This window comes from Halichoerus grypus, chromosome 14, assembly GCF_964656455.1.
Source record: "Halichoerus grypus chromosome 14, mHalGry1.hap1.1, whole genome shotgun sequence".
Taxonomy (NCBI): Eukaryota; Metazoa; Chordata; class Mammalia; order Carnivora; family Phocidae; genus Halichoerus; species Halichoerus grypus.
This window is the reverse complement of record NC_135725.1, coordinates 2,200,210-2,227,761: the sequence shown is the minus strand read 5'-3', so window position 1 is coordinate 2,227,761 and position 27,552 is coordinate 2,200,210. Positions and strand designations below refer to the sequence as shown.

At 53.6% G+C, this 27,552-nt stretch overlaps 1 long non-coding RNA gene across 2 annotated transcripts in view; it reads left to right on the top strand.

Annotated features, from left to right (window-relative positions):
• LOC118519973 (uncharacterized) overlaps window positions 1–27,552 on the top strand; it is a 78,834-nt gene that overhangs the window by 11,337 nt on the left and 39,945 nt on the right. The window contains exons 1-2 of one of the 2 annotated variants that reach the window (XR_004909451.2): window positions 16,363–16,915; window positions 17,644–17,793. This is a non-coding gene — a long non-coding RNA (uncharacterized LOC118519973). Of the gene's footprint in view, window positions 1–16,362; window positions 16,916–17,643; window positions 17,794–27,552 lie in introns of those variants that run through there. The other variant, XR_013443732.1, reaches the window with a different exon arrangement.

Genomic DNA, 27,552 nt, shown 5'->3' with positions numbered 1-27,552 from the left:
GTTTGAGCTCTGGGTTTATAGGATTCGTCCAGTCCCCTCCCCCCGTACTTCTGGGCTCACATCACAAAATTACTGGGTCACTTTCGTGGCCTGCAGCTCATTGGTGCGGTCGAAGTTTGGACAGTTTTGCTCGGTCATCGCTATTCTTCCACGTTGTCTAAGTTGCCATGAATCCCATCTGGTGCAGTTTTCGTGCTAGATGTTGTGTTTACATTTCTTGAAGGTCTCTCTGTTTGGGTCCCTTTTTCTAGATCTCTTTTGTACACGTGCATTTCGCAGGTCTTGTTGCAGATCTGGAGTATATTTATCAGAGCTGCTGTAATGTCGTGTCCACTGCTTCTAGCATTGGGGTCCTTCCGCATCTGTCTCTACTGGTTGATTTTTCTACTAATTGTGAGTTACAGTTTCCTGCTTCTTTGCATATTTGGTAATGTTTTATTGCTTGACAGATGTGGTAAATATGTCCTTGGGTGCAGGATTTTTTTTAATCCCTTTAAATATTTTTAGACTTTTCTGGGGTGCACCCTGAAGGTGGTGGAAAGGGTTTGACCCTTCTAAGACTTGTTTACTCTGGAGCCAGTTAGTCCCACCACCAAGACAAAATACCTTTTTGAGTACCTTTCTCAACACATGGTTTCCTGGGAGTCTTTCCAGGCTAGCTGGTGGAACGTGAATTAGCCCTGGCCAGGCGAGCCTAGGGATTGCGCCACCAGGCTGATCTCTCTCTGGCCTTCATCCCTGCAGGCCCTCGCACTTGGCAGAATCCGGTCAGGTCTCTGCAGACAGATTCCTGGAGTTGCCTGTGATCCGTCCTCAGAGGTGCGCTCGCTGTGAAGCCCGGCCCCCTTGGCCAGCCCCTACCTCTCAGCAGGACGGCCAACAGCCTGGCCACAACTGGGCCCCTCACAGCTCTGTGGCCAGCAAACTCTCAGGCAGTAAACCCGGGGCTGCTGTCTTGCCTGCCGGCTGCCCAATGGCTGGCTCGGGTGCTTTCCTATATTTGGTATGTTTCTTGGTTGGGTGAGGCAGGGGATAGATTCTGTGTCCATTACCACACTCTGACTAGAAGGAGAACACTCCCTTTGTGGCCTATCCATGGCCGGTCCTCCAGGACCTTCATGCTGAGTGAGTGAGGGGCTCCTGGGGGACCCACCCACCCTACTGAGCCACCTGCTTCCTTTTAAACCTCTCTCCTGGTGCTTCATACTCAAGCTATGTGCTGCTCCAGGAAACAAACTTAAGAGCAATAAGATCCATACTCTAGTTTAAATAAAAGCCAGTGGAATTTGAGTTAAATAACAGCCCTATCCGTGGCATGAACAAATGCTATATTGTTTAGCTTGCCTTCGTTCTAGAACAATTCCTGCAAAATTCTCATTACCATAGGAGTCTTGATCCCATATTCATTTTATCCCATTTGGCAAAACATCCACCTCTTTGTTGGTCTTATTTTGGTTTTCATGTAAAACTATTCTTACTTGTAAAGTTTTGGGGTTTTTTTTAAGATTTTTTTATTTTAAGTCATCTCTACACCCAATGTGGGGCTCGAACTCACAACCCCAAGATCAAGCATGGCCTGCTCCACTGACTGAGCCGGCCAGGCGCCCCTAGTGAAGCTTTTTTAATCCTAGAGTGAGCCCAGCCCTGGGCTGCAGGTGTCTCTTCATTTTGTCGTAGCGGACACTGACGACCGTCAGATAGCCCTCTTCCCTCTTGGGCGCAGAAAACGTGTCAGTCACTCATGTAGCATTTTAACTGAACCAGAGGGCAGCTCACGTGTGGTAGAAAATTGAAAGCTGGGGCGCCTGGCTGGCTCAGTGGGTTAAGCGACTGCCTTCGGCTCAGGTCGTGATCCTGGGGTCCTGGGATCAAGTCCCACATCAGGCTCCTTGCTCAGTGGGGAGTCTGCTTCTCCCTCTGCCTGCCACTCCCCCCTCGTTCTCTCTCTCTCTCAAATAAATAAATAAAATCTTTAAAAAAAAAATGAAAATTGAAAATTACCTGGCTTCTCCTCCCCCGCTGTCAAGCCAACAAAGGGATAAGGTAGAAGATTCACCAGGACACATTCCAACAGCAGGTGTGTTTTTTATGTAGGTAAGATCTTTCCAAGCATCTTGTCAATAAGTTCAACATATAGGTCACATTCTGTTTATTCCTTCATCAGTTGATGGACATTTGGGGTATTCTATTTGGGGGACTATTACGAAAAATGCTCCTCTGAGCATTTGTGTTTGAGTTTCTGTGTTGTTCCACGCGTGTGCTTCTCCCAGTTGGTGCCTAGGAGAGCACCTGCCCGGCCACGTAGTTAACACTGCGTTTATCACGCTGAGGAACTGCAGAAATGGCTCGCTCCATTCCACACTCCCTCCAGCAGATTTATCATTAACGGGCATTGAATTTTGTCAGAAGCTTTTTCTGCATTGCTTGACATGATCATGTGATTTTCTCCTCTTTATGCCGTTATTTTAGTGGATTGCTTGTCAAACATTGAACCAGTCTTGCATCCCTAGAACCAACTCTACAGGTCATGGTGTGCGATTTTAAATACACTGCAGAATTCTATTTGCTAATATTTTAAGGATTTTTGCACCTGTACTCATGAGGGATATTAGTCTGTGGTATTTTGTTTGTTCGTTTGTATTTTCTTTGTCTGGTTTTGGTATCAAGGTAATGCTGACTCCATAAAATGATTTGGGAGGTGTTCCCACCTCTGCTATTTTCTGGAATAGATTGTGTACAATTGGGGTTAATTCTCTAAACATTTGGTAGAAGTCTCCACTGGAAACATCCAGCCCTAAATATTTCTTTTTTGAGAGTTTTAAATTATGGACTCCTTTTCTTTGGTAGTTACATGGCTATTCAAATGATCCACTTCATGATGGGTGAGTCCTAGTGGTTTCCCCGTCCCTCCCGCTAAATACAACCCAAACCACTGGATGCTGAACATGAGACAGACATGACAAGACTCTGAAAGGTGCAGAGAGAAGGCCAGCTGGTGAGGGACTTCAGGACCCAAGGGGTGACTCCGTGGGGAGTCCCCTGAGGTTAGTCTTGCCTTGTAATCAACCAACTATAGTCTAAATTTACTTCATTCTTTTTTCTTTTTCTTTCTTTTCTTTTCTTTCTTTCTTTTCTTTCTTTCTTTTTTTTTTGGCTATCATTTTATTTCAGAGAAATGTATGTCTTTGTGTTTAGTTTAATTACATTTGAGAAACTACTCAGGGGCCAGGCACCATGAGGGGTGTTAACACTATACAAGGGTCTCTTCCCACAAATAGTTGACGATCTAATCAAAGCAATAGTTACATACGGAGGAGGGACGCTGAGAGGACTCTGAATGGACAGCCCTTGGTTTTGCCCTGGTTTACTACACTGACCTCACTCCCCCGTCCTGGCCTGTTGCCCACGACTGCCCACTCTTCATCAAACCTAACTGCTCCCTTGGGTCTTCGTTTCCTTACGCGGGCTCCCGTGTCCTGCGAAACTTACAGTAAACCCATTTGTCTGCTTTCCCCTGCCCATCTGTGTCATCTGTCTTCGTCAGCCTACTTTTCAGACCCAGCCAGGGACCCTGAGAAGGTCACGGGCAACTTCCTTTGTCCCTCACAGTTCCTTAGGAGAGCTATCTTGGGTTTTTCATGGTGAGCTAACTTAAGCGAAATTAAATTAATGGCAACTTATCATTCCCCAAATAGCAGGCAGTCTAGAGACCTGGCTCCTTTACGGCTCTGTGGCAGGCACTGCTAGGTTGGGTTTGTTTGTCTCACAGACGGGAAATCTCAGCAGCGCCTACACACTGGAATCTCCTGGGAAGTTCAAAACAGAACAAAACAAAACATGTTGATTTCCCAGCCCTAGCCCAGAAATTCCGATTGCTGGTGATGGGCCTGGGCTCCCGCTGGAGCACCCCTGGAGCACTCGGGGCGGGGGGGGCAGAGTCTGCACCCATCTGCAGGTGCTCTGGGGCAGGTGCGCTGGGGGTTGTCTGGCGCCAGGGGTGGGGAGATACAATTGCGAACAAAATCCTCTCGCGCCCCAGAAAATTGCTCCGTATTGGTAGAAGAGAAAGAAAACAATGTCATTATCAGGTAAGCGTTAAACCCAAACGGGACGACCATCAGGCAGCCACGATCAGTGCCGCAGAGACAGAAGGAAACTGCAGACAAGGCGTGCTTTGGGTAGATTTGCCATCTGGAGGCAGGTGACTAGTCCGGCCCACCCCTCCCAGGACTTCTTTAGCTAGTAAAGACTTTCATACATTTAAAAAGGATAGACAGAGGCATTCTGAAAGAAAAGGGGAAGGAGGATATCTCTTTCCGAATTTCTCAGGACCATGAAGCCTCTTCTGTTCAGCTGTGTTGGCCCTGCCAGCCTGGGTGCTCCATGTGGCCGAGCGAGCGCACGGGCCGGCACCACCCCGTCCCTCCTGCATCTGCTGAGACACAGCCTCACCCGCCACTTCGCCAAGACGAGAGGCCATGCTGGCTTTCCCCAGCCCTGCAGCTGCACCACCAGGCTGGCAGGACAGCGTCCTGTCCCAGAGGGACGAGCTCAGCCTCTGTCTGAAGGTTTGGCATGGTAGGGCCTGTGGTGAGGGATGGCAGGCACCCGGGACCGCGCTCCCAGCAACAGCGCCCTGCCTGGCTGGCCTGGTGTCCGGGTGAGACCCTGCGGAAAAGGACCGCAGGCTCCCGGCTGCTGGACTCCAAACGCTGAATGGGTCCGCATCACCCAGGGCGTCGTCAGCGTGGCCGTGGTTGCACTGGTGGATGGGGATGTTTCCCATGGCTCGCGGTGCTCCGGAGCGCTTTCTTGGTGGCTGTGAAGCATTCTGAGCAAGAGGCTTGCATCGTCCTCGGGGGAGAGGTCATAGTCAACAGCAATGGTCAGGCACTTGGTCTTTTCACGGGGGCAAGTATCATGTCCTCATGTCTAATGGAAGGACTGATAAGAAAGAAGCTCCTAGTGCCGCTGTGGAAGGTGGTCCCATCCTTAAGAAATGTCTCTTCACGCAAGCGGCACCACTTACCTAATTCAGCCATTCCGTAACACCGGGTCTGCTCTCCACCACAGAGAAATCTGGAACAACCTGCTCACGGGAGCGAAAAACCCCAGGGAAGGTTTCAATGTGCTCGTCTTCTCCATCTCTTCTCCCCGAGTCTGGATCATCAGTGACCAGAGTCGCGTGACCTTGCAGATGGTGCCCCCCGCCCCCCGCCCAGCCCGACCCCTGGTCCTGCCGAGGACGGTGAAACCAGGGCCTCTGGTGGGTGATGGAGAGCAACGGTGGCCCTGCAGTTGTCACGCACACGACACGCAGAGGGCCGTGGTTCGCAACATCCTTGTCTTTCCTTCTTGTTAAATTTTCCTCAAAACACAGTCCTCTGCTCGTCTGCATCCTGTTCTGTCAGTGCCGGTTGACAAAAGCATGCGAAACCGTCAGTGCTGGTCGATCCTCCTTCACGCTACTTTTCGATCTTCCTGTTATTTTATTTCTTTATTTTTCCAGTTTTATTGAGAAATCATTGACACACCTCACTGTACACGTTTAAGGCATGCAGTGTGATGGCCCGATTCACATATTTTATGAAACAATCACAGTAGGTTCAGGTGGTCCATCTTCCCATAGAGACACCCTAACACACGGCCTTTCAAGGGAAGATGTTTTTGACCCACGCGCATCTTGTTGGCGCCATCACCAGCACCAGCAGTTGTGAAAATGCTGTTTGATTGAATGTCTCATTGTAAAGAAGCAATTTCATTAGAACTATGAGTTGATCTCTTTGCTGTCAAGTTTATCCTTCTACGTCTCCAGTATATCCTATAAAAGCAGACTTGGTTTGTTTCAGAGCAGTTGCAGATTCACAGCAAAATTAGGAGTAAGGTACAGAGATTTCCACAAACTGCCCGGTGCAGCCTAGACCCAATGGTCCTCTGAGTGCCGAAAAACCTTCCATTCTCTGAAACACTAGCTTCTTCCAAAATTTCTCTCACACTAGCCCTCACGCTACAACGGATGAGCAAGCAGAGGAGGTAAGTGTCATTCAGGGGGAGGGGGCACTAACGGATAGTGCTGTTTACTACGCTTTTGTTCTAGTTCTCAAGGTGCTCAGAACCCCAATGAGCAGAAGGTAATTTATGGGGCACCACTCAGAGAGGCCATCACGGGATCTCTGGATAGCATTAATCTAATCAGCAACTTGGCAAATGAAACAAGTTTTATCATCATTTTTTCAAAGTTCTTTTCTCTCTCCTCACCCTTCCTTCTCACTTGTGTTTGTGCGATGTTCTCCTCGCCTGCGGCTTTCTGTCTGGGACTAACTAAAGTTGGTTGCTTCTCTCAGCGGGATTGAAGTTTCCTCACCCAGATATAATCCGTTAAAGGAATACACTCGCCCCAAAGTTCACGGGGTTCCTGTGGCTGCAGATTATTGCTGAAGTCTTTTTGTAGCTAAGTAATAGACCCTGGCATTTATGGGGTGCTTACTGCGTGTGGTGATGTGCTAAGGATTTCACACCTGCTAACTCAATTTATTTTTACACGGGCCTTAGGAGGCATGCGGAGTTATCGGCTCTGTTGAGTAATGAGTGAATGGAGGGATTTCGGGACTTGTGCACAGCTCCTCAGCCAGGAGCGACAGAGGAGCATCTGAAACTCTGCCATCCCCGCGCCACGCAGATCCCTCTTACCACGACCGTCCTGCTGTGTATTTGGCCACCATTCAAAATTTGGGATTATTAAGGGCTGTAGGGAATCAGAACACACCACCCTAAAAGAGGCCACTTCGGCATAAGGATGATTTTGAGCTAAAGACAATTGAGAAATAAAGCTCTCTGCCCTCCCCATCTGCCTGAAAGCGGGAGGCAAATCGCCGTTTGTGAAGGTGTCCCTGGAGCCAGCGGGCGGAGAGTCTACGTGACAGAGCCGCTGCAACAGCCGCCTCGGAAGCCAGGACACCTGTTCCTGAGCCTCACGCCTGCCCCGCAGGCGCACTGGTGTTTGTTAGGATGCCACACGGCGTGGCCACCCCCTGAGTGTCTGCGTCTGCGCGCCGCACGCCCGTACTTGTGTGATTTTCTCTCCTGTGTCTGGCTCCTGCGCGTGTGTCGCTCGGGCCCAGCGGGAGAACCGGGGGAGCCGGGAAGCGCCTCCCCTGCCCCAGAGCTGGGCACCCTCATCCGCGTCCTGGGCCCCCTGGGGGGGGGGAGCAGCAGCAGAGAGGAGGCGGCGGATGCTCCCGGGGCCACAACCGGTGTCTCCGTGCACGTCCCGACGGCAGGAAGCCCTTGCTCAGTCACCGAGCCCAACTCCTGTGATGGGGCGGCTGCGGCAGGGCTCAGCCAGGTGCGGCAGGTGCGGGTTAAGCACGGCGGCAGCCGGCTCACCCTGTGGTCTGGAAGGGGTGGGGAGGTCACCGAGGCGGGGAGGCTTCTCGGAGGGTTTCTCCGCCCCCCCCCCGCTTTCCCGCAGCCCCGCCCCCCCGCAGGTGCCGGCTCCCACACGGGACTCCGGGCCCGGTCAGAGTAGGTGCTCAGGACGTGCTTGAGGACGGCGGAGGGCCGAGGGCCGCCCTGGGGCTCAGCGTGCAGACCCCAGGGACCCTGCGCGGCATCGGGCGGTGGAAACGAGAGACGTGTGCGCGGCCCCCCGCCCCCCGCTGCTGTCTCGCTTCGCGCGCTTCTCAGGCCCGTTGTCCCGGGAGCGGGTTCTGAAGCGCTTCCGAACAACCGATGGAGCGGGTCTTGCTGCTTCCCATCCCGGGACGGAGAAGAGGGACCCCGCCCAGAGCGGGAGGGGCAGTGTCGGCCTCCCCCACTTCCACGCGCACACGCGCTGGCCGCCCCGGTTCAAACCTGCTGCTTCACAGGCTCTTCCCGCCCAGACTTCAGACAGGCTCCCGGCCTTGGTCCTGACGACGGTCTCAGCCAAGAACCCTGCTGAGTCTGGGGCCGGATTCCCCCGCCCTGATCACACTCCACTCCCGCCCTGAGGTCCGGTTTAGCCGCAACCCCCCATCTGCACGGCACCCCTGGGGGGGCTCCATCCTCCTGCCCCCACCCTGCGTGGCGGCACACCCCAGTGCCCTTGCTGCACCGCAGCTGGGCCCAACGTCTCTCACCGGACCCGAGGCCTTGAACAAAGAGCTCCTAACCTTTAATCAAGTGCCAGGTTTCCTTTAGCTTGAGGAAGAGAAGGAGCCTCACTGTTTCTTCCTGTTTTGTTCCTACGATGACCAGATTGTAGCCAATGTGACACTGGGGAGAGCGGCTGGGTTCTGTGTTTGGTGGGAAGAGGGGGCTGCATCCCCAGATTGCTTTCTTTTTGCTCCCTGAGCACCGGAGACCAAGGTGCGGGCCACGGGGCACTCAGGAGGCAGACGCGCTGGTCAGCGGGGAAGGGTTTGCTTCTTCCTCGGACCTGAGTGGCCTTGCTCTGCTGGTCCATCTGCCTCTGGTGTTGGGGGCACGTCCCTGGAGCTCGAAGGTGGGCCTCCCTCCACCGCAGCCTACTTTCTTGGTTAAGACCTGGGGTGCTCATCTGCTCCCCCTTTATTTACTTATTTTGTTGAACAACATTTTCTGCAAAGAGACAAGGAGGAAACAAGAGCCAGATTGATTCATGAACAAACACAAATCGGGTAGGAATACATCACTATTGATATAGAAATGTTGGGGTTTGGGGCAAATGGTCAAGAATTCTTGAGACGTCTTTGGTGCAAAAAGGTGGTTTTATTAAAGCACAGGGATGGGACCCGTGGGCAGAAAGAACTGCAATGGGGTCAGGAGAAGTGGCCCATTACATACTTTCAAATTAGAAGGGGGTTAGGATAGGGAAAGTCTCTAAGGAATTTTGGAAGTGAGGTTTCCAGGACCTTGGGGGGGCTAGCTATTGTTGGGAAAAGGTCATTTATTACCATCTAATAAAACCTGAGTCATGAGACCCTTCAGATAGATGTATATCGGTGGGCCGTATGCTTGGGGGATGATTGCCAACATGTATCTTGGGGGGGGGTGGTTAGAGATAAAGGAGGTTTCCAAAGGAATTTTTATATGTTAAAGTAGACTTACAGGGTCCTGGCGGGGGGGGGGGGGGGGGGAGGGTCGGGCTGAAATTACCCGTTGCCCTTAGCAAAGTGTCAGCCTTGAGGCAGTTGAGTCCCTAGAGGAATGTCACTCTGCCTGTTTCCAGGACTTGTCAATGGGTTGTAGGGAGTGAGGGAATTCAATTATTTTCTTTTGCCTTTGTTCCCACATCAACTATCCTTGTACACTTCACCATAGAGATGTCACGCTGTTAAGGAAACATGTCAGTTAGGCAGATAGGCTACGTTAGCGCCGCTGAAGCAGATACTGAACTTGGTTTTCACCCCCGCAAGTATAGAGACACCACGTGGGCCGTGCAGGGATGGATCCCCTGGATGCGCCGGGAAAACACAAGGGCCCGCGGGTCATTCTTCCCGAAAGGTTCGTGGCCCCTGCTCACTGGTCTGACTCACCTCTCCCCGCGAGAGCTGCTGGTCTGACCACACTGTTGGCTTGGCTTCTGAAGGAAAGCCCCGAGTTAGTCTCGAGGCCCCTGCGGAGGGAACATGGCTACAGCTAAACGCTCCTGGATGTCAAGTACGAGTTATAGGAAAAGGGAATCCACACGTTACTACAACCCAGTGTCACCAACGCCACGTGAGTCTGCTCCTTGCTGAGTCCCAGACGGAAACCAAGGCAAGTGAGCTGTTGCACAAAGGACACTATTTGCTACAAGTAAGGGGATCGCAGGGAAGAACGTCCTGAGCCGCGACCCCTGAGCAAGGCTGGATGGGTTCCTTTTATTTAGGATTAGGATGAGTATGTAGACAGGAAGCCTTGTCATCGCGTGCAGAGGCAGGCCAGAGGCCACGCGTGCGCCTGTACGAGTAAATGGGGCTGGCGCTCTGGAGGAGTGAGGATTACGCTCAAACGGGTCTGGGCGCTGGAGCTCTCCCCCCCAGGGCAGGCGGGACCAAGAGCTTCAGGAAAGTGTGGGGTGAAGATGGGAGGGGGGGTTTGCAAGCAGATGAGCAGCAGAGGTCTGGTCCTGGGGTCTAGCTGGTGACACCGACACAGTGTACATCATGGCTTAAAAAGTTCTCTGTAAAACCCGAGTAGAAAACTATAAAATCGTAAACTAACATTTCAGATCATCTTGCTAGAGTATGATTGCTTCTTGGCCTGGAGCTTAGAGGCAAGGGCCCAGCTGTCAAGGAAAATCAAGAGAAAGGGACATAGTGCCTGCGTGTGGGGCGGGGGCGGGGAGGTAGCAGTGGCCTTAAAACCACAGCCTTTGTTCACTGGGGAAACAGAACTATAAATACCAGGTTGGTTAAACCCCTCCTCCCAAAACAAACTACAGTTGTTAAAAAGAAAACCACAGGCCCAGAATGGAGTCCTTTATGTCAAGAGCCTTCCATCAGCAAGCCAAGACTTAGTATCTAACCTGGGGACACTTTCAAGCTCCTGGAAATGCGACCTGGCCACACGAGCTTCCTGGGAAGTCTGCTGACAGGAGGGCAGCTCACCTACAAAAATGCATTCTTTGCTAATAACTTCCCCCTTTCCGCTCCCTCTCTGCCTTTAAAACCCTTTTCTCCTTTGCAGCCCCGCAGAGCTCCCCTCTGCCTGAGACAAGCTGCCTGATTCATGAATCGTTTATTAAAGCCAATTTGATCTTTTAAGTTACTCAGTTAAATTTGTTATTTAACACAGACAAGCACCTAGATTTTCTTTGTAAAGATTTTACTTCTAAGTAATCTCTATGCCCAACGTGGGGCTCGAACTCACGACCCCGAGATCAAGAGTCACATGTTCTACTGACTAAGCCAGCCAGGCGCCCCATCCATTTACGTTCTTTGCACCTTCTGTATTTCATATCCTAATTTTAAGTACTCTGTCTTAGTCCGTTCCAGCTGCCATAACAAAATGCCACCGATGGGGGTGCTTATAAACAGCACACGTTTATTCCTCCCAGTTCTGGGGACTGGAAGCCCAAGATCAAGGCTCCAGCAGATTGGGAGTCTGGAACGAGCCCACTCCTGGTTCCTAGGGGATGTGTCCTCACACGTGGCTGATGGGGCCAGGGGGCTTTCGGGAGTCCTTTTATAAGGGCACTAATCCCATTTCTGGGTGGACCCTCCTGACCTACTCACTTGCCAAAAGCTCTGCCTGCAAATACCATCACACTGGGGGCTAGGTTCCCATGTATGAATTTGGGGGGACAGTGGTACTTCCCCACCCGACAATCATAAAAATAGTCTCCTCTGGTTTCTTCTAGGATTTTATAATTCTAGTTTTTTACCTATAGGTTCTTAATCAATAAAAAAATTTTTAGGGGCGCCTGGGTGGCTCAGTCAGTTAAGTGTTTGTCTTCGGCTCAGTTCACGATCCCAGGGTCCTGGGATTGAGCCCTGCATCAGGCTCCCTGCCCAGTGGAGAGCCTGCTTCTCTCTCTCCCTCTGCTGCTCCCCCTGCTTGTGTGCTCGCTTGCTCTTTCTCTGTCAAATAAATAAATAAAATCTTTTAAAAAAATTTTTTTTAAAGAATATGTGATTGTTGAACTGGGAAGAATCCCCGTTTCTCTGTGTACACAGACAGCCATCTCACACCATTTACAGAATAACCATTCTTTCTTTCCATTTCTGGACCTTGACCTTGGTCACGTGCAAAATTCCCACGGTCAGGCCATGTCCAGCGGAGCCAAAGCCACACGGACTGTCTTCACTGCAAAGCAAATGTGAGGACGGCGTGCTCTCATGCCTTCTCTCCTGCAAAATTGTCTTGGTGAATTTTATGTATTTTGTCTTCTAGAAGAATTTTAGAATTCACTTTTCAAGTTCCATTATGCTTAGGATGGGTTGCATTTACTGATCACATTTCTTAAGTTTTTCATAGTTTTTGTTGGGATAATTTTACATGACATTTTCTAACTGGATGTTCCTCATGTACAAGAAAGCTAGCAGTTATGATCTGCTCACCCAACTTCCTGCTTCTTCCACTTGGTTTTCTGTTGATCATTTAAAATTTGGTATGTAAGACAATCACCACTTCATTATTCATGCATCCTGGCCCCCCCAACCCCACCCCATCTTATTGCATTAGCGAGGACCTCCAGCATGATGTATTCTCATTTCATTTGAAAATTCTATCTTCTAAATTAAAATACACAATCTTATTTTTATAAAGTCTTCAAAATAAAACCTGTAGTTTTGAATTCTGAAATAGTCACTGCAAAGAGAAAAAAAAAAGGAAAGAAAGGAGGAAGAAAATATCAGTAATGACATTACACCTTCAAATACAGAACATCACGAAATTTTTCCTCAGCTGTTAAAGGCATCCGAACACCCCTCCCCACTTACCCCACCGTCCACGTTCTAAATTCTGAAACACAGAATCTGCAGCATCCCAGGGACAGAAATACTTTCACAAGGTACAAAAATCAGTCACCATATTGGCATAGAGGACATTGTCTTGCAAGAACCCTCCTGGCGACACAGAAGCAGGAGAACGCGGTGTCTTCGTACTCGCAGAGCGAGTGCCACTCCTATGGGGAGCTATGCTCACATGTCAGCGAAGCAGAGTGGTGCTTTGTCACCCTGAGGCTGAACCCCGGGCCGTCCCCACTTCCCGGGACCCTATGCGTGCATATGACATGGCTAGTTCTTGAGTGACCCTGCTACTACTTGCAGTCACAGATTTCTCATTTTATTTACTTTTAAGATGTTATTCTTAAGTAATCTCTACACCCAACGTGAGGCTCAAACTCACGACTGCGAGCTCAAGAGTCACATGCTCCACCGACTGAGCCAGCTGGGCACCCCACAGACTCCTCATTTTCATCTAACTTCTCAGGTGGCTCCATTCCTGAGCTCCCTGCACCCAGAATGTTCCTTCATTCCTGTTGCTTGTCGGCTCCATGGTCTGACAGCTCTGAGTGTGCCCATTGCTTCATCGAGGTGGCTCTTCCCACCGCCTGGGTTGCATCCCCTCTCTGAGGGCACCCACCGCTCTCCGCTCCCCATTCCAGCGGCCACTCCCACGGGTGGCGCTTCTGCCAGACGGCAGCTCCGGGGGCCGTGCTGCATCTGCCCCCACCCCAGACTTGCGGAGCGAATGCATCCGGCTCTACGACTTATTCATGTGTAATCACCCCCCCCCTCATTTACTCTCTGCAGGATGTCTTGTCCTCCCGCATCTCCTGCACTTTGACTTTGGACGCTGGCCAGCACGTCAGGGGAGAGGACGCAAGGTGACGGAGGCTCGCATCCGCTGGGGGCCACTGCTGGCTTTATAAACACAGTAGTAAGTCGCAGTCCGAAAGACTTGTTTTTACCCTTACAATCCACTGTGGGTTTTTTACTTTTACAGGAATGGCAAAATAGATGTTGCGGGAATGGTCCGCAACTTGTTTCTTGCTCAGCACGCTGTTTCCAGACTTCATCTGGGGTGGTCGGTGTGGTCCTGTGTGTGTTTTCATTTTGCGTGCTGCTCGTCGCACGAGCAAGGCGCTATATCTGCTCTGCCTCCCGGTCCGTTCGGGTCCCCCCACCCCCACCGCAGACACCACCGCATGCGCTGCCCCGTGTCTGTGCGGAGCTGTTGGCCTCCCTGCCTCCCCAGGCTTGTCCTCACGGCCCGGGCCTCCGTGCAGCAGGGGAAATGGACCGCGGTCCTGCTGCCCTACCTGCGGGCTCAGCCACCCAAGGACAAGGACAAGGACAAGGACGAGGCTCAGGTGGGCAGGTTGGGCCATAGGGCTCCGCTCTGGAAGCTCGGCCCTGAGAACGGACCTGAGAGGGAAACCACTGGGCGGCAGACAGCAGCCCCGGGAATGGCTGTCCCGCGACTCCTCACAGTGCTGTCCCACCCATTCACGTCCAGGCGACAGCCTGTCTTTGCTCAGCTCTTGGAAAGGTTCTTTCATGTACTTGAAGTTCTACCCTTCTCTTATGTTCTTCCTTTCTCTGTTCTCTTTCTTTCCTTCTCTGTCTCTGGAATTCCTACTACTCAGGCTCTGTACCTGGATTCATCCTGGTTTGAGTCTCTGTATCTCTTATTGTTTCTGTCATTGTCCTCTCTTTCTCCGTGTTCTCTGAGTTTCCTGACGGTTTTAAAGTAGGCTCCACGCCCAGCATGGGGCTTGAACTCGACAACCCTGAGATTTACAGTCGCCTGCTCTCGGGACTGAGCCAGCCAGGCGCCCCGAGTTCTGAGTTCCCTAAACGTTGTTGTCCATGCATACGTAGGAGCTCATGTTCTGTGAAACATAACTTGAATTTCCAGAGGCTTTGTTTCAGGTATTCTCACGTGGCTCACTTCTCACATGGCTCTGCTCTTGTCCTGTGGATGCGAGCTTTTCTAAAACCTCTCTGAGGATGCAGTTCAAAGACGTTGCCTCCTCTTGTGTCCTTTGTTTCATGTCCTAGGTTCTCTGAATATCCTGTTTGCTTCGGGGTAACGTTCTCCATCCGTCTCTCTGTCCTGCCTCCTCGGTCCTGCCTCCTTTCACCATATGCCGCTCCTCACACCTCTGGGCGCCCGCCGGGCTGAGCAGCACTGCTGGCGAGGAGCACCCTTCACTCCGGGGCTGACCCCTGAGCGGGGGCATCCCTCTGCCCTGAGCAAGGGCGGCGTGTGGGGTCCTGATTGTTTTGGACGTCCAGCTGTTGATGGGAGGAGGGTGTGCAGGTGAGGCAAGGAGACAGGGGTTCTGGTCTGACCACTGGGTGAAGGGCACGGCTGGAGGAGAGGGAAGGGGCAAGAAAGGAGGCAGACCCCGGGGGGTGGTCCTCTTGATATGTTACATTTGAGAAACTTCTAATCCTTGCTGGGGTTCAGAATCTGTGACCCAGAAATGTGCCACCTGCACATATTGATTATTTTGAATTAAAGATACGTGAGAAACAGCCGCACAAGAAGGACACTCCGACCCCCTCTCCACCGCCCTCCTGAACGCGGGAGATCCATCTCTCCCGTGACAGGTGCCCTCCCTGCGCCGGGGGGAGCAGTCCTATTGCCAGAGACGGGATATTTAGGGCCGAGGAAGCTGTGATTTACGACCCCAGCCCGAACCTCTTTGTCTTGTCAAATCCTTGCAAATTTACCGTTCCCTTGTCTAGAAGGTATAGAAGCTGCCTGCTTTGGTCACCTGTTCGAGTCTTCTGTCTTTGTGGAGCTCCCGTACGTCCGTATCTAGCATGAAGTCGAATCCGTTCTTCTCGCGCTAATGCGCCTCCCGTCGATCGGCTGGAGCGGCGCGGGGAGGACCGGCATCCCGGCTCCTGGCCCCTGGCGCCCGGGCCGTCCGCTTCTCGGGCCGACTGCGCGTTCCCCCTGCGCGGAGACACGGCCTCAGGTGCCCGGGTCCTCGGGGGGAGGAGAACTGGAAACCGGAGGCACGAGGAGCGAGGCGGGCGGAGACGCCACGGCGGCCATTGACCCGCGATCGTAACCGGGAGATGCACTCGCTTTGTTCCGTGAGTCCACGCTGACCTTTCCGATTTGAATTTGGATGTTTTCCCCACGACACACTCAGTAAAATCTTAGACCCTCAGGCAGAAGTGTACTTGTACCTACACGTCTTACCTGCTCTTACTGGGTGGTCGAATTACTGAAGACTGTAGCCGATGAAGCGCTTCACAAAAAGCCTGTTACTAAAAAATGCAACCTAGATCCTTTATTTCTTTTCCTGCATGAAACCCTTGTTAAAGTCCTGCATGCTACGGAGGGGCTGTGTCGTGGGGGGAGGTCCCGAGGTCGGCGCACAGGGCGGGCGGGGGGCGGGAGCAGGGGAGCGGCGGGCAGGGCGAGGCCGGACCGCTCAGCGCCCCGTGCCCGCCGGACCCTGCCTGCGCACCTGCCGCCGTTCTGCGGCCACCTCGCGCGCCCTGCGGAGGCTTCCGGCGCCCCTCAGGCTCACCGGCTGGGCCCTGGCTCAGACTGACGAGGGCGGATCGACGGGAGGGGCAGGCAGAGGGTCGAGCCCCGGAGCACCCAGGGACGAGCCACCCAGAGGGCTCACACAGCACGTCCGCAGGACGACAGTGGATCGTGGGGGAGTGACAGACTCGGGGGGACGTCGGGTTTCCCGGGGGGGGCAACTGGGGGGGCAAGGACACGGGGAAACCCACGGACGGGGGGGCGAGCTGCAGTGCCGACTCCCGCGCTGGGTCTCGGGGCTGCGGGGGGCTGCGGGGGGGGCTGCAGGGGGGCTGCGGGGGGCTGCGGGGGGGCCTGCGGGGGGCTGCGGGGGGCTGCGGGGGAGGCTGCGAGGGACTGCGGGGGGCTGCGGGGGCGCTGCGCGGCCTGCGTGTTCGGCGTGCCCTGCGTGCCCTGCGCGGCCTGCGTGCCCTGCGTGCCCTGCGCGGCCTGCGTGTTCGGCGTGCCCAGCGTACCCTGCGCGGCCTGCGTGTTCGGCGTGCCCAGCGTGCCCTGCGTGGGGGGCGTGTTCGGCCCCCCTTCACCGTGCACTTCGTGCGTTTGAAGTTCAAAACCGCGCGTTTTCTCCTCTGTCCGTAGAGGTGCGGGACTATCGGCGTAGGCTGCATTTAGACTATTTCCGTCCCCTCCGCCCGAAGCGACCCCACACCGACCCGCATTTAGCTGGCGTCCTCCCGCCGACCCAGCCCAGCCCAGGCGCCGCTTTACGCCACCGCCGGCCGCGCAGGACGGTCCCCTTGCCCCGGTCCCCGCCGACGCTGGGTCTGCCGCCTGCGGGGCTGTACCCCTTCCAGCCGGCGTGACAGGCCGTGCCTCGCTGTGCTTGGCTTGCATCTCCCCGGTGGTGTTGAGCGGTCCTCATGAGCTGGCTGACTAGTTTGCAGACCGCGGTCCCCCTGGGTCAGCCGCGGTCCTGAAGCCCGTGACCCTCCTTCCACATCAGCACGAGGTGAGCAGTGATGACAAGTGCGGTGCAGGGAGTAGGGTCAATCCCGCCGTAACAGCTGAGCGTGGTGGGCGTTTCTTAGGGATACGATTGTTGAATCAGCATGCGGTGCACCTGGAACTTGCTTATTTTTTTGTTTTTTTTTTAGTTTGTTTATTTAAGTCATCTCTACACCCAACGTGGGGCTCGAACTGATGACCCTAAGATCAAAAGTTGCACACTCCACTGACTGAACCGACAGGGTCCCCAGCTGAAACTTACTTATTTGAGAGAGAGAGAGAAAGAGAGCACGGGCAGGGGGGAGGGGCAGAGGGAGAAGCAGACCCCCCACTGAGCAGGGAGCCCGATGCGGGGCTCGATCCCAGGACCCCGGCATCATGACCTGAGCCGAAGGCAGACGCTCAACCGACTGAGCCACTGAGGAGCTCCAGGAAACTAATTTAATATTACATGTCAATTTTACTTCAGTTATAAACTTTTCGAAGGTCAGTAGTCGCCTTTGGCTGTGACACATGCCTGTGTGACTCCTCACTTCATCTCATCACCCAGCATTCTGTCACCTCACATCCTCACGGGAAGAAGAGTGAGTGCGGCGCAGTCAGATACTCCGAGACAGAGAACATATTCACATAATTTTTATCTCACGTGTTGTTCCAGTTTTTCTATCTTATTATCAGTTGCTGTAGTTAATCTCCTCTGTGTATGACCTTATATATTGAACTTCATTGCAGGCTTGCACCTGTGAGAAAGAGCACGCATACAGGGTTGGGTGCTGTCTGAGATCTTGGGCATCCCCCGGGGGTCTTAGAGCCTGCGCCCTGCAGAGAAGAAGGGACCACGGCGTCCTTGGAGAAATGGCCCTTCGAATCCTGTGCCCCTTTGTAAGTTCGTTTATTTGTCTTTTTCCTGTTGGGCTATGGGTGTTTGTTCTCTGTTCTAGGTTCATGTCTGTTACCGGTGTACAGTTTGCTGACACTGTATCTCCAACTCTGAGCTGTCTCTTACCTGCTTGATGACCTCGTTCGCAGCACAAAAACTGTAAATTTGGTGTGGTCCTAGTTCACCTATTGTTCTCTTGCTGCTTGTATTTTTGGTGTCATAGCTAAGAACCATCACCTGAGACAAGGCGTAAAGACTCCGGCTCTGGGTTCTCCTGGTGTCCAGTGGTTTTAGCACTTACGGTCAGGTCTATGAATCATTTTAAGTTAATTTTCGCATATGGCATTAGGTAGACATCCAACTTCATTTTATTGTACGGGGAACTCTAGTCATCTTAGCACCATTTGTTAAAATGACTGTTCTTTCCCCACTAAATGCTCTTAGAATCCTTATGGGCAACAAGAGGGTCTGTCTCCAGCGGTATTCCATGGGTCTGCGGGAGCCAGGCCTTTCCATCCCATCCGCACACAGAGCGGTAGCTCCGAGGCTGAGACGCATTCTGATCCTCCGCGGGGTCTGCAGGCCCCTTCCCTCCGGCTCCGCGAGGCTGAACCTGTGTGTGTTGGCATCTCTGACCTCAGCGCTCAGTTCTGCTCAAGCTTCAGGGCCCGCTTTAGGAGCCGGCGTCTGCAGCTAAGTCCCCAGGGTGCGGACTCCTGTCTGCCTTCTCTGCCGTGACAGTGTCGGGGCCCCTCTGGGGCGTGGGCCTGGCAGAGGGAATGTGACCCTTGTGTGGCTGGTGACCCACCTCCCACCATCTGTGCGTGGATGCCCCTGACACTGGTCATTGTCAGGCTGCCGGGACCCCAGCTGTGTAGGGTCACTCGACCGTTTCACTGGATGGCAAACTATCCAGAGATTTGGTGACTTAAGATAGCAATCACCATTTTATTTGTGCAAAATTCTGTAGGTCAGGAGCTAGGGCTCGGTTCAGTTGGGTACTTCTGCTCCATGTGGCATCGGGTTGGAAATCGGCTGGGGCCTGAAACCCCTGGGGCTGGCACTCATAAACCTGGCCCCACCTGGGGGGCTGAAGCCTGGGAGCTGGCTGGACCTCTCTCTCCACGGGGCTCTTTATCTGGAGCTCAGGGCTGCTGGGGGAGGAGGGGAGCCCAGCTGTTCTGCAGCCCCATGGGTCTTGGCAGCCACCCTCCCCCTGCACTCTTGTGGTCAGAGCCGGTCCACGGCCAGCGCAGATGCAAAGGGAGGGACTTGGTCACACTGCAGAGGGGCACAGGGGATGCAGACACTGTACGGCCTTCTTTGGAGCCCCTGCTTACCCCCGGCCCCACATGGACTTCCCATGGTGGCCCCGGGACTGGAGGGCTTGATGACTCCTGCTGTTGAGTTCAGGGGGAGGAACACGGCTGCGCCTTACCCAGACGGAGACAGAGCAGATGTGCCTTTGGAATCATGAATAAATGTCTGCACAAGATTGTCCTTATCTAGCCTTTTCTACTTTTCATGGAGAAAAATGGTCATTGCAAAGGTTTTGTCCTGGTAAGCATATTTGTCTAGGCTTGTGCTCCCAAATTCACTGTCAGTTCTACTGCTGCTTACTTCTCCATAGTAGGAGTTCAGTGGAATCCCCGTGGAGCACCTTCAAACGTTACGTGAAATGGAAAGTGTGCACAAGGCATCTCCTCCCCCAGACTGGAGGCTTTAGGGGACTTTCAGACAGAAATAGAAGGCACAGGAGAAATAAAGTTGTTTGTTACAACCAGAAATGTACCTCTTCCGCCCCAAAAATGCTCAAAGTCATACAGAAATAAATCCTCTTATTTTCTATGTAAAGCGATGAAAGGCAAGTGTGACGGCTGGTGAGCCAGCGGGTGGGAGGATCGGCGAGGGGTCTGTCCCTCGGGACGGGGTGTGGGACAGACAGACACACCCACACCCCTGTCCACTGCCCCGGCTGTGGATACAGTACAGACTTCTTCACCAGGGAGGGAACACAACAGACAGACAGCCCTTCGGTGAATGCTTTAGGTGGTTTTCTACAGAGGAAGAGGATTCTCTTGCGATGTCAGGCCAAGTAAACGATGTGAAGAATGGTCGGCATCGGGGAACATTTTGGCCTAATAGGGAACGTGAAGCCGACAGCTCACTTACACCCGGATATACTTCTCTCGTGTCGGTGAATTAGCTACAGTAACAATGGGGTGAACGCGCCGCAGACGTTGGCCTCACGGCGGCGAGCCCCACATGTGGTGGAAGGGCCTCCACATCTTGGGTTCTAGACGCTCCGGGGGGGTACTCACTGGCGGGCAGGGCTTACGCCCTCGGGTTGCCCAGAGACTTGGGTGTACACCTGCGCCTGGGGTTCAGGGAGAGTCGGGCGCCAGCCAGGATGCGTCAGGTCTGCCAGAGGAGACTGGCCCCGTGGCTGCCCGTCGTTCTCCCTGGACGAGGAGGAGGCACCCAGTGCTTGGAGTAATGGCTTTTGTGGGGTCTGTAGGTCAGTGGCCTCTCCTCTGGCAAACACACGGGACCCTGCGTGATGAACACCCCAACGCATTCTCATCACACAGCAGCCATCATAAAAAATCCCTACATAGAAATTGAACAAAAAATTAAAAATTAGGTTGGATTTCTGTATCTGTGAGAGTTCTACCTTCTAGTGAAGAAATAACTTTTTCTGCATAAAAATTTGCAGCCTGACTGCAACACGGCCATTTTCAGCGTCTCTCCCTCTGGACCCTATTCTGTCTGTTGACTCCATTCCGTGAAAACGGGCCGCCGAGGTGTGTTGATGGGGCAGGAGAGGCGGAGGGAAAGCGGAAGGGAAAGAAACCCCTTTCTGAGGGTCCCTCCTCAGCGCCTGGCTCCCTCCATGAGGCAGCCTCCAGGGTCCACAGCCATCAGGGAGGCCGACGCGCGAGCCGGGGAAGACCAGGGTCCACTGCACGGTCAGGAATCGAGGCTCAGGCTTGTTCACTGACTGGGGATCTGGTTCTAGTCTTACGTGCTCATCCTCTCTCCCTCCTCCACGTTGTCCAGTGTGGGATTTATTCATCCGAAGTTGGAGAAGTCCCTGCTGGACACAGATGGGCAGACATAGTGCTTATCCCTCTGAGAGCATTTGGGGAAAAGAAGAATCTTAGGTAAAACTCCGAAAAAGCTCACTCATCCCCCTCCCCCTGCTACCCCATGTTCTGGTGGAGCGTCCCGTGGAGTAGAAATGCCTCCTTTCTCCAAAATGAAGAAAGCCGCTGGCCTCGTGCATAGGCTCCATCTTCCCTGGCTGGACACAGAATGGACTCTCAGAGTTAACTCTGTTCAGTGACAGATAAGGGGAGGGACATAGTCGCCAGGAGTATCAAAATGCATCAAGACCCCAGAGCAGTCCCCGTGGGGGGAGGGGGCAGAGAGGGGCAGAGAGCCCACCCAGCAGCTGCACGACCTCCCAGCGTGCCCAGAACAGCCCGCGGAGACCCAGCTGCGAGTCTGTGCGCAGGAGGACACAACCCCGCCTCAGCACCTGGAGAAAAAAAACCCTCAAAGCCTCTCTCAAAACCTCCCTGCAGGTTTTTGAAAAAATGATGTGGAAAACAAAAACAAAACTGTAAAAAAAAAAAAAAAAAAGTCCATTAAATTCCATGGCTTACTTTTAATTTTCAACCTCTTCCTCTTTTTCCCCAAAAATAAAATTTCTTACGGGTCATTTTAGTTTCTTAGGGCTGCTTTACCAAAGACCACCAAACAGGTGACAAAGAACCACAGACATTTATCCTGTCTCAGTTCTGAGGCCAGAAGCCTGAGATCCAGGTGGGGCAGGGCCGCGCTCCCTCCCAAGCCTCCAGGGGAGGGTCCTTCCTGCCTCTTCCAGCCTCTGGGGCTCCAGGCTCCCTGGCTTGTGACCTCGTCACTCCCATCTCTGCCTCTGTTTCCTCATGGCTCTCCTCTGTGTCTGTGTCTCTCATAAGGACGCCAGTCATTGAATGTAGGGCCGCCCTCATCCAGGAGGATCTCATCTTGAGATCCTTAACTTAATTATATCTGAAAATATCCTAAATGACTCACATTCATACATGGGGAGCGGGGCTAAGATCTGGGTATATCTTTTGAGGGACCACCATTCAACCCATGACATAGATACATAAAATATACCCTAATCATTGGTCAGATTAAATACAACGGGAATTTGGTAAACTTGTAAAATACAGATATGTGTGTGTGTATTAAATATTTTATTTGTAAGTAGTCTCTACACCCAACGTGGGGCTCGAACTCACAATCCTGAGATCAGGGGTCTCAGGCTCCACTGACTGAGCCATCCAGGCGCCCCCAGAGGAATGTATTTTAAGAGTAATTTCCAAATAACTACTACTTGGCTATTTTGAGCTTAAACTTTTATTTTCTGGTCTGTTTGGTTTAAACAAAGGTTGAAGACTACGGTCACACTTCCAGCTCAGAGCTGGGAGTGCAGGGGCTGTGCTGGGTGAGTGTCCAAGTCAGAGAGGGCATCCATCCCGGTTGCCCTTGTCAGCACACCCCCTGGAAAGTCTGCAAAACCTGCCTGGGCCACCTCCGTCTTGCAAGCAGTTCTCTCCTCACCAATCTCCAGAAATGGCAAGTCACGGCCGGCCGCCTCCAGCGGGCCAACCACCCGTCCCTGTTGTGTTCAAGATTACACGCCCATTATGCACACTGAACCCTCCAGAACTCAACCACCAGCATGCCCTACGCCACCCAGCACTGACGCTCCGAGGTGCACCCTGACGGGAGCGACCTTTGGAAATGTGACCCCTTTAGAAATCAAAGGCCACGTTCCCTTGGAGATGACGCTCCTCTTCCTGAGTGACTGCAGCATAAAATGCTCTGTTTACTGTTCTCCCGGATAGCCATCCTTTGAGCACTTCCTGCTAGTGGCTTGTTAAGGTCCTGTTTCTTGATTATCTCGTGTTTTACCTCCGTGGTGAGCGGTGACCTACATCTCTGCCGCCGGCTCCGACGCGTGGGGCGCGAGGCACGAGCTGGAGACTCTTCACAGAAATCAGCTCCGCTGGCTGGGATACCTGGGCGCTGAGGGGAACATTTGGCTTAGTTTTCCCTTTTAAAATCCGAGCCTTTCAACAGAAATAAACCTCACGCCCTGCATGCCTGCTGTGTGGAGGAGGAAAAAATTGGTTTATCTCTGCCTTTTAAAACCAGATCCTGTGAACCACTTCTTTACACCGTTTACTGAAGACCTACTTGGGGCCAAGCATTGTGCCCCACACGATGCTGCATGTGACTAAGGAGGCAGGTAATGAGGGATGCCCCGCTGACACACGGAAGACAGACACACGCCAGAGTGGGGCGCCGTGCCGGCTTCGGGCGGTCTGCAGCAGACCCCAAGGCCAGCCAGCCTGGGCTGCTGCTGCTGGTGAAGGAGCAGGCCCAGAGAGAGCGCAGACGTCTGGGGGAGTAGACGGTGGCCGCGCCGACACTTCCGTCATTTTACTTTCTGTAAGTGCAGGGACCTCATGGGATCAATCAGTCAGCCGATGTTTACTGGTGACCAGAGCGCAGGACAAAGGGACATCTGCTTTAATGAGCTAAGAGTGTTCCTGGCTGATGGCACCCCCAGGAGCTGGTGGACCCTCAGGAAGGATTTAGCGAAGGCTGAGTGCATGGAGGCCCTCGGAGCAGCCGCAGGTCCAGGGAGGGACCGCAGAGCCGAGAGGAAGAAGGAGGTGGGGGCTGGAGGTCATGGGGCTGGAGGCCCCCATGTTCCTTGAATCCTGGGAATGCCGTCCTGAGAGACGCCCTGAGCAAGGGAAAAGGAAAGAAAACATCTGGGGTCTAATACATAAGTGTGCAGAGTCACCGGAGTTCCAGCCTTTAGATCCTGGGTTAACGAGACCATGCAATCCAAAGGCTCTGTAACAACAAGTTAAAATGTAAAGCTGAAATCGTTTGTAGCTGCAGCTCAGAAGTGGGCTCTGCAGAGGTGTGCAGCTTGAAATGAGCATGAAGGACAGAAGGCTCAATGGCATCCGGGCCTGCGGCCGGCCACACAAGGTGGTGAGGCATGTCCACCGTGAACCAGGACCCAGGGACCCCAGCGCCGACAGGAGGCAGAGAAGGGGAGCCTGGTGTCTGCTCCCCGAGGCTGCCCGACCACCACACAAGGCAGCCTACGACGCCTGATTGGCGGATGTGTTACAAGAGCCCTGGGCTCTGGGTGAGGCAGAGTGCTCCCCGCCAAGGCTCGGGGCACCGGGCAGACGGGCGGCCACCGCGCGCAGGCCTGTCGTGCACCTGTGCGTGCGGAGGCTCCGTGGCGTCCAGGCAGGAACCTCCTCTCTCCGTCCTGATTGCCAGATGGGACGGTAGCAACACTGCCATCCCCAAGGGCGACCCAGAGACACGGCCCCAAGGTCAGGCTGTCCCGGAGCCCGTGAGCAACACGGTTTCAGCTGCTCTGGTCCACTGACACGGGGAGCGTGTGCCGGTAACTACAGTGTACAGCCGTACGTGTCCTCTCTTCCTGATGGTTTTCTTAATGACGTTCCTTTTTCTGGCTGACTTTATTGTAAGAAAATGGGGTATAATAATACAACCCACAGCGTATGTGTTAACCACCTGTTCACGTGATTGGTAAGGCTTCCGGTCAACAGTAGCTATGAACGCGTAAGTGTTTGGAAAGTGCGAAACTATAGGTAGATTTTTGGCTGTGCAGGGTTGGCACCCTTAACCCCCGCGCCGTGCAAGGGTCAACGGTATTTGAGGTCTACTTTCTTCACGAGTATTTCTGTGCCAAATGCTACACTGGGAGCTCTCGTCTCAAATTCTCTGCTTAGAGCATACGACTCTCAACAAGTTATTGTTAAAATTTCCAAATGGATGTTCTCCAGTTATCCAAGCAATGCAATATTTCCAATATTTCTGAGTATCTTGGGTGTCCCCCACATGGATGGCTGCGTTAGCGTTACGACGACGTGCTTCAAACGTCTGACCAATGTCTGATCTCAGCAAGTGCCCGTTCCTGCAGATTTGGCAGCCTGCACATGTCCATAGCAATTAGGCCCCTCTTGTTTGGGGAAGAGAACAAACAGTAAGAACAACTAAATTAGATTCTAAATGCTATGGAGTTAAGTGTGAATAACCTTGTTTTCTTAGTTCACCACTGAAGTCATCACACATGATAATAAAATTGGATCCAAAAGTAGGGAAGTATCGAAACCATGGAGATGAGAGCTGACGTGAGAAGCACAGGTGGATTGCTTAGAGACCACCCAGCGCAGCCAAGCTGCTGGCCGATGGGCTCAGTCCGGAACGTGGGAACAGAGCACGCACGGGAGAGTTAGCATGTTCCTTCTCTCGATCCGTGGGGCACAGTGGCCGTCTGGCCACGGAACAACCACAGTGGCAAGTGGAGGTTAGTGAGTAGGGAGCTCCTGCTATGTTACCTTGGCACCTGCTCTCTCTGGGCCTCAGTTTACTCCTCTGTACATTGAAGTGAGTCCCCGGTTTATAAGCCTAAGAACACTCAGCACCCAGAGAATCTCTTTGTTCGTGGGAAATCTTTCCTTGGAAGACAAATCACTAAAAGGGACGAAAGCCATTCTGGCTGCAGGGTGGTGGGCACAGAGTGGTGGGCAGGTCTTTCCCCTTTGCCGCCACCCATCTGTGTGGCCCTGAGTGCAGGAAGAAGCACCAGTCCCTAAGAAAGCAAATCCTGAAAACCCCAGATGATGTAAGGAGAGTCGGCTTCCCCTGACGCCCCAAACTGCACACAGCCCCAAGATGAGGGCCTCAGGCAGGGCCGTTGGTGATGCTCACAGGTGCCGTGGGGTGGGGATCAGGCTGGGCTTGGCACGGCTCTTCTTGGACCTCGCATGGCGTCAGTGGAGGTCACTCGGGTTCGTGGCTGGCAGGTTGGCTGGTCTGGAGGATCCAGAATCTCCCCGCATGCGTCAGTTCCTCGGCGGGGACGGCTGGAGGCTGGGATCAGGCAGTGCTGTCCCCTGCTGTGCACGGGCCCCTCTGGCCCGGCGGTCCTGGGGACGTCTTACACGGCGGCTGCCTTTCTCAGGGCTAGCATCCTAAGATAGCTTACTTGTACCCGAGAGATTTTAATTTATGGAGGTGACCGTGCGATGACATGGAGAGGCCAATGCCATTCAAAGAAGAACTTATTACGAACATTTCCGGAGAGGAGGGAGCAGGCCACGCCGGCGCCGCCACATGGGGCCACAGAGGGAGCAGGGGTGTTTGGTCAGGAGGCAGAAGCAGGCATGAGGGGAGCACGTGGGCCCTGGCACTTGTCCTGGTTTCCACAGACAGGCGAGGCAGGGCAGCAAAGAGCTTGGGAGCGGCTCTTAGACCAGTTTTGGCTCCAGGCTATAAGGCTGGCCCTGGGGTGACCTGCCTGAGCGGTACTGCTTGGTGTGCGGGCGCCAGGTGAGGGATGGTTGGGGGCACAGACCCGGGTTTGGCTGGTTTGCTTTCAGATGGCGTGTGTCTCAGAATTGGCTAGCCCTGGGCAGGGCCGCCTCTCTGGCCAGCAAGCTGTTTAAGATGTCAAAACGCCGTAAGATACAGACAATAAAAAGCTTGATTAACCCCCAGGAGAACCTGGATGAAGCACCACGTCTTTTTATGGCCCAGTTTGGAGCTCACAGTCCCTTTCAGCATGCTCCGTGGGTTGAGGTGGTCCCAAAGTCACCTGGATTCATGGCTGGGTGACCAGCCATCCCGCAGGCCCAGGGCCATTTGCTAGGAGCCCCGGAATGTTCCTGGCAAAGCAGGGGCTTGGGGGGACATGTAGACCTCGTTGTCTGGGGAGGAGTGGCCAGACCACGCTGGAAGCTCCTGTGGGCTGGGGTGCAGCCCTCCTGGACGTGGCCTGCCCCGTGCCTGAGGCCCGGAGGAGACAGCCTCACACGAGGCCCAGGGCACGAGTCTTGCCCCATTTGCAGCAGGAACAGAGAGGAAGGATGTTAGAGCTCGTCCCAGACCAGAACAGGCAGCCATGCAAAAAAACACCCTAACGACTAGGTCATTATTGCCCTCCTGGAGTTTGCACACGTGCAGATGTACAAAGTGAGTCTGCATGACACAGCGCTGACCCCTGGACGACCCCTCGGATGGCTGGAGGCTTTGGTGACGTCACAAACACGCTGTGCAGGTTGCTGGTGGCATCATGAATGAGTCATGTGGCCTGTCTCAGGGGTGGGTCCAAGGATTGTGTTTGGATTAGCTTCTCAAGCCAAAAAAAAAAGGGCTTTTTAAGATATTCCCCCAGAAATGGGACATTGTAGCCCCTAAACATGGCTTTGCCTTTTCAGGCTGGCGGGGGTTGGTTCCGAGCCTGGGGTGGCCTGGGTCCTGGCCGTCTGGTGCGGCCAGTGAGTCTCAAAGGCGGCGGACCCGCAGGGCCCTGGGGTGGGGGGCAGCAGATCCTCACCCAGGAGCCCCTCTGCTCTGCTGCTGCCAAACGGCCTCAGGCATTAACGGCACAGTCCTTGGAGCACCCAGCGCAAGACTGCAACCATCCCACACGCGGCAGAAAGAAGTAGCTCAGCATGTACAGCACAAACGTGCAGGTGCACCCGGAAAAGTGTCAGACGGAGGGGCAGACGGCACGCGGGGCGGCAGATGGAAAGGTATTTCCCACCCGGACGCAGGACACGGAGACGTCCCTCCCCCTGAGCCAGTCGACAAACTGCAGGGATCCCAGCGAGGACAGGGTCCCTGGTTCCTGGCTCAGG